Source organism: Macrobrachium nipponense, chromosome 13 (genome assembly GCF_015104395.2).
Source record: "Macrobrachium nipponense isolate FS-2020 chromosome 13, ASM1510439v2, whole genome shotgun sequence".
Taxonomy (NCBI): Eukaryota; Metazoa; Arthropoda; class Malacostraca; order Decapoda; family Palaemonidae; genus Macrobrachium; species Macrobrachium nipponense.
In genome coordinates this window covers 534281-549280 of record NC_087206.1, presented here as the reverse complement: position 1 = coordinate 549280, position 15000 = coordinate 534281, and the positions used below count along the sequence as shown (strand labels likewise).

The 15000-nt window shown below is 37.2% G+C and overlaps 1 pseudogene; it reads right to left on the bottom strand.

Moving 5' to 3' along the window:
• LOC135225583 (lachesin-like) overlaps window positions 1-15000 on the bottom strand; it is a 317204-nt pseudogene that overhangs the window by 193869 nt on the left and 108335 nt on the right.

Here is a 15000-nt window from a genome sequence, read left to right as displayed (position 1 = left end):
CTGACTCCCATTTTCTCTACCGCATTTTACTGTTACCTGTTTTATTTCATCATTTCGGAAATGTTGATAAAATGCTTTCGAGGGCAAGAATAAACATCAGCTTTTTTTTTCTTTTTTCAATTTTCATCGCTTTTATTCTCTTTTATCATTTCATCTCTCCGTCCTCTCTTCTTCATCGTCGTCGTCTCCTCCCTCTTTCAACCTTTAACATTTGCATCTCTCTCTCTCTCTCTCTCTCTCTCTCTCTCTCTCTCTCTCTCTCTCTCTCTCTTCTCTGCACCCTGCCGCTTCTTTCTTTCAGTATTTAAAAAGCAATTTACGCCTAACAGCTCCTCCTCCTCGTCCTCCTCCACATCCACCTCTACCTTCCCCCTCCACCTCCTCCTCCCCTTCTCCCCTCTCCTCTCCTCCCCTTCCCCCCTCTTCATCCTCCTCCTCTTCTTCCTCCACGTTCCTCTACCTCCTTTCTCGTCCTCCTCCTCTCAGAAAACCTCCACCTCCTCCTCCTTCCCCCCCTTCCCCTCCCCTCCCTCCTCCTCCTCCTCCTCCTCCTGTCATAAACCAGCAAAAGTTCTCGGAGGGTTCCGCCTCATTTAAACAGCTGTTTCACTCTATACCCGATTCATTTTCGCGCGTCGCCTTCATTCGCACATCCCTACGTCTCGATTCGTCGCTCCGAAGCACCCACCGATTGCGTCATGGACGTCCAAAGGTCGTATCCGCTATAAATAAATGCAAAAAAAAAAAAAGCCCGAATGTCATTTCGAACAGGTTAGCTTCGATTCGAGCGGATCATTTCCTCCCATAGGTGTTTAGAGGCGGCCTCTTTTTTGATTGTTTCTCGATTCCAACACCCCCCCCACCCCCCTCCCTCCCCCCAGCCAGTCGATCTCTGTTTGGGTTTGTGCGTGGGGGCAAAAGTGAAGTCAGGCCCCCAGTTATTACATCCGCTTGAAGTGGACCAGAACTGAGAGCTTACACATCGTTGGACAGCCACCGCTTGTGAAGGATGAATATTGTAAAGGGGGACCCAGAGTTCGAGGGCGGGCACGCAAGCGCGCCCTCCTATGTGCGTATGTGTGTATGCTAGAGTTGCTAAAAGCTTATATATAGAGAACAGAGGGAAAAAGAAGGCTCACATTCCCCTTACTTTAAAAAAATGTTAAAAGAAATTATCGTGCAAAAGTAAGTGAAATATGGGGTGCGGATCCCGTAGAGTTTAGACCAGTTCTGTCATCCTTAAACACCGTTGCTTTGAGACCTTCGATTTTTTGTTTATCGATCCCTGCTTTAATGACAGAGAGAGAGAGAGAGAGAGAGAGAGAGAGAGAGAGAGAGAGAGAGAGAGAGAGAGGTTAAAGAGCTTATCATTGCTAGACATATTTTCTATCCGTTAGCCAGGAACTTCCTTTTTACCCGTCCTATAACTCAATAAATCAGCGACCTCACTCTCTTCGAGGGAGAACAACCTCAAAATAGAAAGGATTTCATTTATTTATCACTCTGTTTCCTCGCAGCCTTTCTTTGCACCCCGGGAAATTCACCGTGAAATATACGCAAAGGTGCAGAGTCAAGCCGACCTTTGAGATTTCATTACATGGGGGATTTAACAATAACATTCCAGAGTGTAAATAATATTTTCTAATTATACGTTTTATCTGCGGTTCGAAACTAAATAAAATTAGTAAACAATTAAATGAGGAATCTTCATTAAAAATTAAATTTCGACTGTCTGACATCTTTTCTCAGCAATTTCATGTCTGCTAATTACCTCAATTTCTTGTGCTTGCTGCCGTGACACTAGTGACCTTAGTAAAACTATTTAAAAATGTAATTCGTTGATATTGAGACTTCAGTTATTTTCCTCGATCATAATAATGGTGCTAAATTAAAATAAATACTCATTATAGCAAGAGATGAGAAACTAATCAGTTATGTGTGATATATATATATATATATATATATATATATATATATATATATATATATATATATATATATATATATATATATATTTATATATATTTCGAACAGATTCCCGAAATCTGTCTGTAGATTTTCATTAGTAAATATATATATCTATACATAACTGTGTATTTGTTTCTCAAATGCCAAATTCCCATTCCTATCCTCAATGGGCAGTTAATGAAAACTGGTTCATTAACATTCTTCGTCCTTTCTCCAGGTAACAAACAGGATAGAACCGAGACCTATAAACAATAACAAGGCGTTCGGTAGCAATAATTCATCTCCTGGCAACACTTGGCAACTCGTGTAAGCTGTGATATAAGACCACTGGTCTCAAGAAATCTGCATGAGGCATCTTTTGAATTAAGTGTCGTCAACATAGCCATGCCTGTTTGCGAATCGTCACTGCACTCATACTAATTCCTTCAGGATTAGTATGTATACATATGTCGCTGATAATTTGCTCATACACTCACGGTAATAAAATGGAAGGTATTTAAAAAAAATGGCTGCAAATGATTCTAAGTGCAGAGTAAAATTATTCTAGGAGTGTATAGCAAGACACTATATCTTCCAACAGTATTAATTTTGGATAAATTAACTTTTTCGAACGAAAATGGGTTATAAAGGTATCCAGCATGTATAACACAAATGGTAATTAATAGCAAATATATTACACGTATTAATGACTAAAACCACCATTGACATAAATAAATGCTTAATCTCTCTCTCTCTCTCTCTCTCTCTCGCCCCTCTCTCTCTCTCTCTATATATATATATATATATATATATGATATATATATATATATATTATGTATATATATATATATATATATAATGATACATTATATATATATATATATATATATATATATATATATTATATATATATATATGAAACATATCCCAGTATCGAGTTCCTCAGTTATCTTACAGCACGATGCACAGTAATAATTTTAATTATAATGACTATTTTTTAGTTGCACCAACATAAGCAGAACATGAAGTTTTCGTCCATTCTTCTCTCTCTCTCTTCTCTCTCTCCTCGCTCCTCTCTCTCTCTCTCTGCCTCTCCTCTCTCTCTCTCTCTCTCGCCTCTCTCTCTCTATATATATATATATATATATATATGTATGTGTATGTATCATTCCTTAAATGTTCACGCACGAACACTGCACATATACACATGCACACACACACACACACAAACACACACACACACCTGCGCAGCAAACCCACCCAGTCGTAAAGGGACATGCATAAACACACTTAATCAACAGGAAAATGAATCCGGGCCTGGTTCACCCACTCAACTTGATCTCCTGACACCGGAGCGATCCCACGCAGAGGGTCGTTCCTCTAAAACATTAAAAAAAAATTAAAAAAAGGGAGGGAGAGAAGTAGAATAGAATATAAAAAAAAGGTGTCTCTTCCATCGTTCATTCGCTGTCTCGACATTCCCCCTAACAATCAGATAAAACTGCTCGCTTAATCTTTTTATTAAATGATATATTAGGGGAAGAGAAGAATGTCGTTTTCTCTCTCTCTCTCTCTCTCTCTCTCTCTCTCTCTCTCTAGATTCTAGCGCATAAATGACATGAGTATGTCAGTGTTGCATTTGAAATAATCTTTATTTATACTAGATTATTAATATGAAGGAAGGCAAACAGCTATTAATAATAATCAAATATTTTTTCTCACATCTTTCATTTCTTTGTTGTTGTGTCTGCCGACTGGAACGTGTCCAAAGGGCCACATCAGATCCTTTTTGATTCCCAGTAACACCTCAGCAACAAAGTAGAAGAGTTTAAAAGAAAGCTACACAAAATCATTAGGATACGGTGAATGCACAGTAAAACCTGCTCCTACAGATAAGTGAGCACACGATGTCTCCTCTTGGGATGGATTAACAAGTCTTTTAGATATCCTCATCCTTGTAACTCCTTGTAACTTGGAACCCTTGAGGCAAAGGCCTTCGCTGGCATAAGGCCAACATCCTCTAAGCCAACCACCGGCTTTATGAACAAGTTTTTGCTGTCGACGCAAATTGGTTTGGTTTTCGGGGAAAAGCCGCATCAATACACGGAGAGACTTAATAATAACCGCGCTGCTTTCTTCCAACGGATGACATCTGGTCTAGGACACGACGCTGGCAAAATGAACGCAACCGATGTGTGTACAAAAAAAAAAAAAAAAAAAAAAAGGACGCAACCGATGGCACTGATATTAGCTTGAGAAATTTACCTATACTACGTGCTTGAATATATACTCTGGACGGAGAATGCAATTATATATCACTCTTTATATATGTGTATATATAAACATATATTGCCTCCTGTATGTTTATAGACATAGACACACATATAAATATTTATATATTATATACACTATACCAACATGAGATAAGAAGCAATACTCTCCAAGGATCAACTTACATCAACCGCCTGCCCTCCCACCGACAGAGAGAGAGAGAGAGAGAGAGAGAGAGAGAGAGAGAGAGACCTTACCTTACCTTACAGACCTTACATCTTGTTCGGGTTGCCCCAGGTCCCTCAGTGTGAGGCACCTCAATGTCTACCAGAGAGTTGCTAGTACATCTTCCGGTATATTTTTGCATCTCCAATCTTGGATGGTCTGGGATGCAGTTTAGATATTTGTCGAGCTTATTCTTAAACACAATACTACGCTCACTCCTGATATATTCCTCAGATGAGCTGGCAACGCATTGAATAGACGCTGCATTATCGATGCTGGTGCGTAGTGGATTAATGTCCTGTGTGCTTTCCTTATTTTTCCTTGGTATAGTTTTGGGCACTATTAATCTACCTCTGCTTGCTCTTTCTGATATTTTTTAGTTCCATGATATTTTCTGCTATTCCTTCTATCTGTTCCATGCCTGAATTATCATGTAGCGTTCTCTTCTCTTTCTAGACTATATAATTAATTGTAGTTCTTTCCCAGTAGTCTAGGTCCTTAACTTCTTCTATTCTAGCTGTAAAGGACCTTTGTACACTCTCTATTTGTGCAATATCCTTTTGATAGTGTGGGTACCATATCATATTGCAATATTCAAGTGGACTACGAACATATGTTTTATAAAGCATAATCTGTGTTCAGCTTTTCTTGTTTTTGAAGTGCCGTAACAACATTCCCATTTTTTGCTTTACATTTTGCCAACAGAGTTGCTATTTGATCATGCATAACATGTTCCTATTCATCATCACACCAAGGTCTTTAACTGCTTCCTTATTTGTGATGGTCCTCATTATTAGGTCCCTTATATGCATATAGCTTTCTTTCTCTGTCTCCATAATTTATTGATTCAAATTTATCAGAGTTAAATACCATCCTATTTACCTCTGCCCAATCATATACTTTGTTAAGGTCTCTTTGTAGAGCGTTCCTATCTTCATCACAAGTAATTTCTCTACTTATTCTTGTGTCATCTGCGAACTACTCACTACCGAATCCTTAACATTATTGTCTATGTCTTCAATCATAATAACAAACAGTATTGCAGCTAACACCGTACCTTGCGGCACACCGGATATTACCTTGGCTTCATCCGATTTCTCGTCGTTTTTGCAATAACTATCTGTTTTTCTGTTGTGTAAATTCTTTTAACCATCTTCCTACTTTATCCACGATATTGTGTTTTCTAATTTTCTTCGCTAATATATTATGGTCTACTTTATCAAAAGCTTTTGCAAAGTCTAAATAAACCACATCTGTTTCATTTCGCTTTTCATATTTTTGAATATGTTCTCACGGTGGACTAACAGTTGGGTTTGTGTACTTTTTCCGGGTACGAAACCATGTTGTCCTTTATTAAACAAATTATTTTTTTATTAAATGTTTCATAATATTTTTCTTCATTACCCTTTCATACACTTTCATAATATGTGATGTTAGACTCACAGGCCTATAATTACTTGCCTCTAGTCTTGATCCACTTTTGAAAGTAGGGGGTAAAATATAGTGCTAATTTTGTGCTCATCATATATCTTGCCTGTATCTTAAAACACTTTGTCTTAATATATTGCAAGTGGCTTTGCGATAGAATGAACTACTTTCTTAACAAAATAGCAGGAATTCCATCAGGCCCTGCAGCAGCTCCATTTTTAATTTCATTAATACCTGCACAATATCAGCTTCATTAATATCTATGTCAGCTAAATATTCACTATTTTCATCCCTTACTTCTATATCATTATCTTCACTATCTATTCTAGGGGTGAATTCTCTCTTATATCTTGTCTGCCAGTATGTTGCAAATTTCCTTTTTTTTTCATTCGTTAATCTCCCTTCAATTCTCAGAGGGCCTATTTCTATTCTTCTTTTATTCATCTTCTTCGCATATGAGTATAATAGTTTTGGGGTTTTGCTTGATATTTAATAGGGTTTTTTCTTCCAAGTCCCGTTTTCATTTTCTTTTTGTTTTGATTGTATAATCTTTTTGTTCTGCATTTTCTATCTTACTTTTAGTTCTATACTTTCCATGCATTTTTTTCTTTTGCAAGACCTTTTTTTCCACTTTCTGATTTTCTGGAACAAGATCCTTCTGTCTCTTGGTATGCATGAATGATGTTTACTTTTCTTCTTCGGTATATATTTATCCACTATTATCTCCAATATTTATATAAATCTCCGTATTTTACCCTTATGTCATCACTTACGAAAATGTTATCCCAATCTTTGTTTAATTCTTCATTAATTTCTGACCATTTTATATTTTTACTGTAGAAGTTGTATTTTCCCTATCCTTCCCACTTTTTCATTTCTTGCTTATCTCTATTTTCACTTGCTTTGGAATGAACTGTTAATTCTATGACATTATGGTCTGAAATACTCGCATTATAAACTATTATTTCTTTAACATAATTCATCTCGTTCACAAATACTAGGTCTAAAGTATTTTCCTTTCTTGTTGGCAGGTGATTTATTTGTTGAATGTTGTATTCTAGTAGCATATCTAATAGCTTTTCAAATTGCCTCTTATCTTCTGCACTACTATTACTCTCTTTTTATATGTATAAGTACAACCACAATCTCCTATTCGTCTTTGTCCATTCTACGAAAGGAAAGTTGAAGTCACCAGATAGGAGAAGAATAGTCCAGTCCCTTGTGATTTTCTCACATATCATCCAATTTTTTCAATTATTAAGTCAAACTCTTTAGTATTAGGAGGTCTATCTATTTACTATGTTCATCAATTTTTCAGATTCAAATTTCTACCGCTTATTAGTTCACATTCTGAGTTACTATATTTCTATATGTTTTTTCTTGTTTTTTGTCTTTCCCATATATTGCGGTTCCCCCTTGATTCCTATTTTTTCTATCTGATCTATAAGTTTGGAACCCTTTTATTTGATCATCATTCCCAGTCTCTTGGGAATACCAGGTTTCACTTATATTCATTATATCTATTTTCTTTTCATTTTAGGTTAGTTCTTCTAAGTACTCTGCTTTTTCTTTTGAGTTACTCGTAACTAAACCCTGCGCATTCATCACTATGATGGTTTGCGTGTTTTCACTCCTTGCATTTAAATAACTGATAGTAGTAAGGGATTTTCCGCCATGTCTCTTTCCTGTTCTGGTATATGTTGTTCTTTTTTTCATTCCAGAAAAATTCTGACATTAAAAAAAGCCAAACTTTTCCATAATATTTGATCTTCCTTCATCATAATTATTCATTTTGTGTCTGAATCTGCAATTTTCTCCGTTTCAGCAATATCTTGCATAATAAATACAGTTATTATCTCTTGAGTAGAATTTCGGAGCTGATGCTTTGAAATTTTTTGCTGACACCTCTGCATATCTCATTGGTGGTTTGCTTTTCTCTTTTACCTGATATTCTTGATTTCTCCTCTTTATTTGTTTCTTTCTTATTTTGGATTTTATTACTTGGTTGGTTATTTATTTGATTATGATTCATGGCTACAGGGTGCATATATTGCATTTTTTTGTCGAACTTACATCCTTTTCCTTCTTTTAGGTTTTTACATATTTTTGGATGCAGATCTCTGCAATCATCCCCACATATCCATCTAAGTATGCACATTTACCATATATTTCATAGTTTTTGACATCTCTTAGGATGTTTGTAGTAACATCTTTCTCCAAATCTGCAATTCCCTCTTTTCAAAAGGTTGCAGATTTTGTCTTTCTTGTCTATTTTTTCCTCTTTCCCCGTCATTGTATAGATCTGGGTAGAGCCTCTTCGGGATTTGCTTTTCTGTTGTCATATCGTAATTTATTTCTTCGTAGGTATGCTGCTTTATGCCTCATATGTAGTATCAATGAGTTATATCTCTGCATCCATACTTTTATCTTGTTCTTTGTTTTCCTTATTTTTTTCTGTCATTTCATTTTTGTTTCTACTTCTCTTCCGTTTTCCTCTTCTTCTTTTTCTTCTTCTTCTTCCTCTCTTCTTCGCATCCCAACTATTTGTACATTCAATCTTGATTTAATAACATTGTCTATCCATGATAGACATGTTTGAACAAAAAATTCTTGTATCTTTTCTCAAATCTTGTATTACCTCAGCACACTGTGGATGGGTCGGAATGTTGCATGCAGCACATTTTCTGATTAGGTTTTGTGGATTGACTATGCTATACCAAACCTTACACAGTTTGCATGCTTTTGGCATTCTTTTTCCTAATGCATCAATTAGTATATTCACAAGATTCACCTTATTCATTTTCTTTTGTCGATATGTTGGTTTAATGTATTTTCTTTATGATTCTCTTGACCACTTGGATTTTATTGGAACTTCTTCAATTATTTTCCAAGATGTTTTCATTAGATTTGTTCCAGTTTGAAGGATTATATCCTTCTAATATATCTATGAATGCTTTTGTATCTTTTTGGTTAGGACTGTTGCTGATTTCATAGATGAGAAATGCCAGTTCCCTTCCTGCTACCTCATCGTATGCGAATCTGCTAAACACGCCAAATTACGCCACCTTTTCCCGCAGTTGGAACTTACTGCCATCTTGTTCTGATTTATAGTATTACACTTGATAAACTAACTTAGAAGACGCTTTATCCTACTATTTTACACTAATCTTATCACCGATAGTCACGAACACTTCTAGATATTTCTCAAATTCTAGTCGTATGTTAAACTTGTGTATATCTGTTGATTATTGTGACTTCCACGCGGGTACGTCTCACCAAGCAAGATGGCTACTGAGAGAGAGAGAGAGAGAGAGAGGGGGGGGGGTGACAAAACGAAAGCGAAGAAGGAAGATAAACACAAAACAAAACTGTGTAAAAAAATTAAGAAGAAAACAGTTGGAAAGGTGAGCAAATTCCCAGGGTGTGTGTGTGTGTGTGTGTGTGTGTGTGTGTGTGTATAACAACAATGGAAGACAAAGCTTAACTTCTTCGCCCAACCCTTTGGCATTGTGTGTGAGGACTGTAACGAATCATCAGGCAATTAATGACGTCCATTAAGAAACCTAATATCACCAATTAGCCTGATGATGATCCTTAATTGTAATGCTGCGTAATGGGGGAGGGGGGGGGGGGGTGTCGGCGGGGTGGAGGGGGCAGGGGGAAAGAGGCCGCAAGGGCACATGGGGGAGGGAGGGAGGAAGGCAGGAGGAATGGGAGGGAGGTGAGGGAGGAGGCGAAGGGCAGGTAGGAAGGAGAGAGAGAGAGATAGAGTGAAGAGAGAGAGAGAGAGAGAGAGAGAGAACGTGCTAGAAAAGACTGGGTGAGAGACAGAGAGAATAACGTGAATACGATAGAGAGAGAGAGAGAGAGACAGAGAGAGAGAGAGAGCGAGAGAAAACGTGCTATAGGGAAGGTGAGAGCCTATAGAGAGGTGCGCGTGATACAGAGAGAGAGAGAGAGAGAGAGAGAGAGAAACATGCTATAGAGTGGGCGGAGAGATAGAGACAGGAACGTGATACAAAGAAAAAGAGAGAGAGAGAGAGAGAGAGAGAGAGAGAGAGGAGAGAGAGAGAGCGTCAAGGAAGAAAGGCACCATTTTGTGTTAAGTTTGCTGAATAGGAGGAAAAGAAAATAGAACGAGCAAATAATAGAATAAGAGAAAACAACAAGATGAACACAAAAGGGAACGGAGGAGGAAAGTAACGGACCGCCCTCCTTCCCCTAACACCTCGAAGAGGAGTCAATTTCTTCGGTCTAGGATTCTCGGAGGTGTCCTTAAGCATCATAGGATACCTCTTGGCTAAAGGATTTAATGTTCGGGGGACGCACACAATTGGGATCTTTCTTTCTTTCTTAGATATTGTGTGCCGTACTCTTGGCACAGTCTTGTTTCTACGTAAATACACACACACACACACATGAATTTATACATACTATATACCATACATACAAATGTACTCACACATTATATATGTTTCATATAATACATATATATATGCATATATATGTAATGTGTGTGTATATATAAATATATACATATATATATATGTATTATATATACATAATATATTTATATATATTATATATATATATATACATATATATATTATATCTATATATGTAAATATATATATATATATATATATATATATATTATATATATATCATATATTGTTATTATGGATGCATCATTCTATGTGTGCAGCGGGCGTTTATGAATACACAAAATATCAAAGTGGAGAAACACATGGAATTAAACTTGTAAAATGTTTATACCTGTTCGTCTTCACGTTTGTTTCAAACCCTGAATATATAAAAACAGATGCGACCAAAGAGGCAATAAGCAATAAACTTACTTATATTATTTATTTATATAAATAGCCTTTGACTTCTCCTCAAACCAAGAGTAATGAAGTAACCGGTTGCTCATTCAGAAGCTTCTGCTGCTATCCCAGTTTCCGTCCCAGAGCCCAAAATGTCAGATCAATGATGGATTGGAGGACCAACCACCCTCTCGTTTATTCAACAAGACACGGAGCTGAATATTGGTGGAGTCATCAGCGATTTCGCTACAAAACAGATTACTTTGCTTTCGCGAGGTAACCAGCGGGAAGGAATGTGTCCCCTCAAAGGCGCAGTGGTGCCCATACTCCCTCCCTCTCTCTCTCTCATCCTTCGTCTCCTTTCTCTCTCTCTCTCTCTCTCTCTCTCATCTCTCTCTCTCTCTCTCTCTCTCTCTCTCCTTTTTTATGTTGTGTAGTTAAACAGCTTCCTTTCTGACAGAAAAGACTTCGCAGTCATAAACATCTTTACTAAAAGTTTCAAATGTCAAGGTGAACTTGTCAGCACAATGCACGTTGTCTCTCTCTCTCTCTCTCTCTCTCTCCTCATTTTTTGTATCATGCAGTCAAACAGCTTCCTCTCTGGCAGAAAATAATCCGTAAACTCATAAATACCTTGAAAAAAAATCCAAATGGTAAGGTGAACACGTCAATACAATATGTATTAGCTCTCTCTCTCTCTCTCTCTCTCTCTCTCTCTCTCTCTCTCTCTCTCATTTTAATATCATGTAGTTAAACAGAATCCTCTTTGACAGAAGACACCTTGAAAAATAATAAGTCTCGAATGAGTAAAGTGTACATGATACACAGTACATATCTCCTCTTTTTCTTTCTCCACTCAAGCGCATCTCGAGCCGAACGTTTTCGAAATAAAATCCAGTTTCCTTTGTCAAGCAACAGACGAGATCTGTCCAGGCACAAGTGTGGAGGCTGATAAACCGCAAGTAATGCTATTTCATTTTATGGGTTTTTCTCTCTTAAAATTTCAGTTAAAGTCACAAAGAAATTTGTGTTCTCCTTAGTATTCTTTGTTTGTTTCTCACTATGTGCGTTTTCTCCTAGATTAGGTTGATATCCCCATAACTTTTTTTTAACGGTGGCTGCGTCCACCACAGTCATCTAACCATCAGGTACCTAAGAGAACTGATGGTCACCCTGTTTTAGTAGACAGAGATGCTAATGTTCAGACCACTTGGAGCTTTGGGATATAATATATAACCGATCTTTTCTTTATGATATAACCCTTCCTGACATGAAACGATATTCCACATAGCTCCAAGTAACTACTCTGGTCCAGCACTGGCGACGCAAGTTAGAATAATCTATAAATAAATCAATTAATCGAGATTCGGTGTCCAGGATACGATGCTTCTCGAGCGAAGGACAGTCTCCATGAATTTCGGTATATACCTGTGTTTGCGTCCGGAAGCAAAAGCTCACTAAGATATATATAAAGTCATTAATGTTTCAGTTGGTTGGTCTTTTTGCTTAAGGTCAAGTCTCCATGAAAGTCACGGGAAAAGCGAGGCGATGTTTATCGCAATGAAAGTCTTTTGTATTGTCATTTTCAGCTGATTTTATCTTCGCATCTGTCTTTTTAAGTCAATTTATCTTCTGACTGTCATTTTCAGCCAATTTATTTTCTGAATCCCTAATTATCAGCCAATTTCGTCCAGATCTCATCTTTTTCAGCCAATATTTTTCTAGTGCAGCCTTCTATAGTCAATGTCTTTTCTGAGGCTGACACTTTCAGCCAAATTCTTCCTGAGTCTGTCATTTTCAGCCAAATTCTTCCTAAGTCTGTCATTTTCAGCCAATTTCTTCTAGATTCTGTCATTTTCAGCCAAATTCTTCTAGAGTCTGTCATTTTCAGCCAAATCCTTCCTGAATCTGTCATTTTCTGCCAAATTCTTCTAGAGTCTGTCATTTTCAGCCAAATCCTTCCTGAATATGTCCTTTTCTGCCAAATTCTTCTTGAATCTGACATTTTAAGCCAATTTCTCCTCCAGTACTGTCATTTTCAGCCAATTTCTTCTCCGGTACAGTCATTTTAAGCCAATTTCTTCTCCGGTGCTGTCATTTTCAGCCAATTTCTTCTCCGGTACTGTCATTTTCAGCCAATTTCTTCTCCGGTACTGTCATTTTCAGCCAATTTCTTCTCTGGTACTGTCATTTAGAGCCAATTTCTTTTCTGGTACTGTCATTTTCAGCCAATTTCTTCTCTGGTACTGTCTTTTTCAGTCAATTTCTCCTCCGGTACTGTCATTTTCAGCCAATTTCTTCTCCGGTGCTGTCATTTTCAGCCAATTTCTTCCCGAGTCTGACATTTTCTGCCAATTTCTTCTGGAGTCTGTCATTTATAGCCAATTCCTTCTCAAGTTTCAAAATTTCAGCTAATTTCTTCTCGCGCCCAATTCTTCACGATTCTGTCATTTTTAGCTAAATTCTTCGTGACTGTCATTTTAACCAAATTCTTCGCAAGTCTGTATGTTTTTAGCTAAATTCTTCACGAGCTGTCATTTTCAGTTAAATTCTGCTCGGGTGTCATTTTCAGCCAATTTCTTCTAGAGTCTGTCATTTTCAGCCAATTTCCTCTAGAATCTAGCATTTTCAGCCAATTTCTTCCCGAGTCTGGAATTTTCAGCCAATGTTTTCTCCGGTACTGTCATTTTCAGCCGAATCTTCTACGAAACCGTCATTTTCAGCCAATTTCTTCCCGAGTCTGTTATTTTAAGTCAATTAATGTTAAAAAGTTAATCTTTCTCTGCCAGTTTCGTACCGAATCTGTCATTTTCAGCCAATTTGTTTTAAAAGTTCGTCTGTCTCATCTGATGCTCTTTCCTTTCCTATAGTCATGACTATCACTGGCACATGATATAATTAGTCTCTTAAAAATAAATTCTGTTAACTCTTCTCTCTCCTCTCTCTCCTCTTTCCCCCCCCCTTCCTCTTTCTCTCCTCTCCTCTCTTCTCTCTCTCTCTCTCTCTCTCTCTTCTCACCTACATTCCGTGTCTATCCCTACCCACGTTTTCTCACGCATCTTCCTTATATAAGACTTTGTTGACAATTCCACCAAATTCCCAGTACAGTATTCAATGTGGCACCTCTGATCTTCTGAATACTGCCTGAGTCCCGCTCAGCCACGTCGTGTTTATGTCTTCTCTCCTTCTATCATTGTGTAGTCTTGCCTTTTCTAACCTTCACTGTAATTCACTTTACTAAACCTTCACTGCCGTTATCATTCACTTCCGTATTGTTTGTTTGTTTGTATTGTGTTTTTACGTTGCATGGAACCATTGGTTATCCAGCGACTCACTTCCGTATTACTGGGTTTTCGATGCAATCTCTCTCTCTCTCTCTCTCTTCTCTCTCTCTCTCTCTCTCTCTCTCCTCTCTCTCTCTCTCTCTTTTGAAAACTGGGACATTGAGGGAAAGGGCAAAGGGCTTCTGATTCCTTCCTTTTACTTTCTATTTTATTTATGAAAAAAAAAACTTTTATAGATTCTACACGAAATGAAAAAATACAATAAGAAAACGAATTTCTGAATTCCACATGAAATGAACATGAATAAAGCTCATGACTCTTCTTGCAACATATTTGCAATGAAACATACGTTTTGCACCACCACCACCACCACCAACAACAACAACAACAATAATAATAATAAATAATAATAATAATAAATAATAATAATAATAATACTAATATAATAATAATAAGGACATTAATGAACCCTAGCTTTTTTTTTCTCAGTAGCCATGGAAAGGCCAGTGACGCTTTGACCTTACAAGCGACAAGAAACTTGCCGCCTTTTTCTCGCGACAGGTCAGCAGAAAAGAACTTATTTGGATTTTTTTTTACCCTAGAGAATATTTCTATCAAATCTTCTGAAAAACACCGTTCTGAAAAAGCTCTTTTTTTTTTTTTTTTTTTTTTTTTACCGTCAAGTCTACATCAAAGATTATTCTGCGTTTTCGACGAACTATTCATTTTTCAACAGTTATACTCTCCACCCAGACTCGTCTCATTTACCAGTTTGAGATGAGTTTGCCCGAAAATGATCTTCTGAACAAAGGTGAAGTGGAAATAAGACGAAACGCTGTTCTTAGCACAAAAGTACCTCGTCTAGGTATGTAAGTCATTTCCCCTGACGTTGTAATGTGCTTTAAAATAGTAAGTAGGTTAATGAGAAGAGTACAGACAAGATACTGTGGAATGACATTATAATTACTTTTTACTCTCTTCTCTGGTAATATTTTTATGGAAATAGTCACCTTTGTTGATAA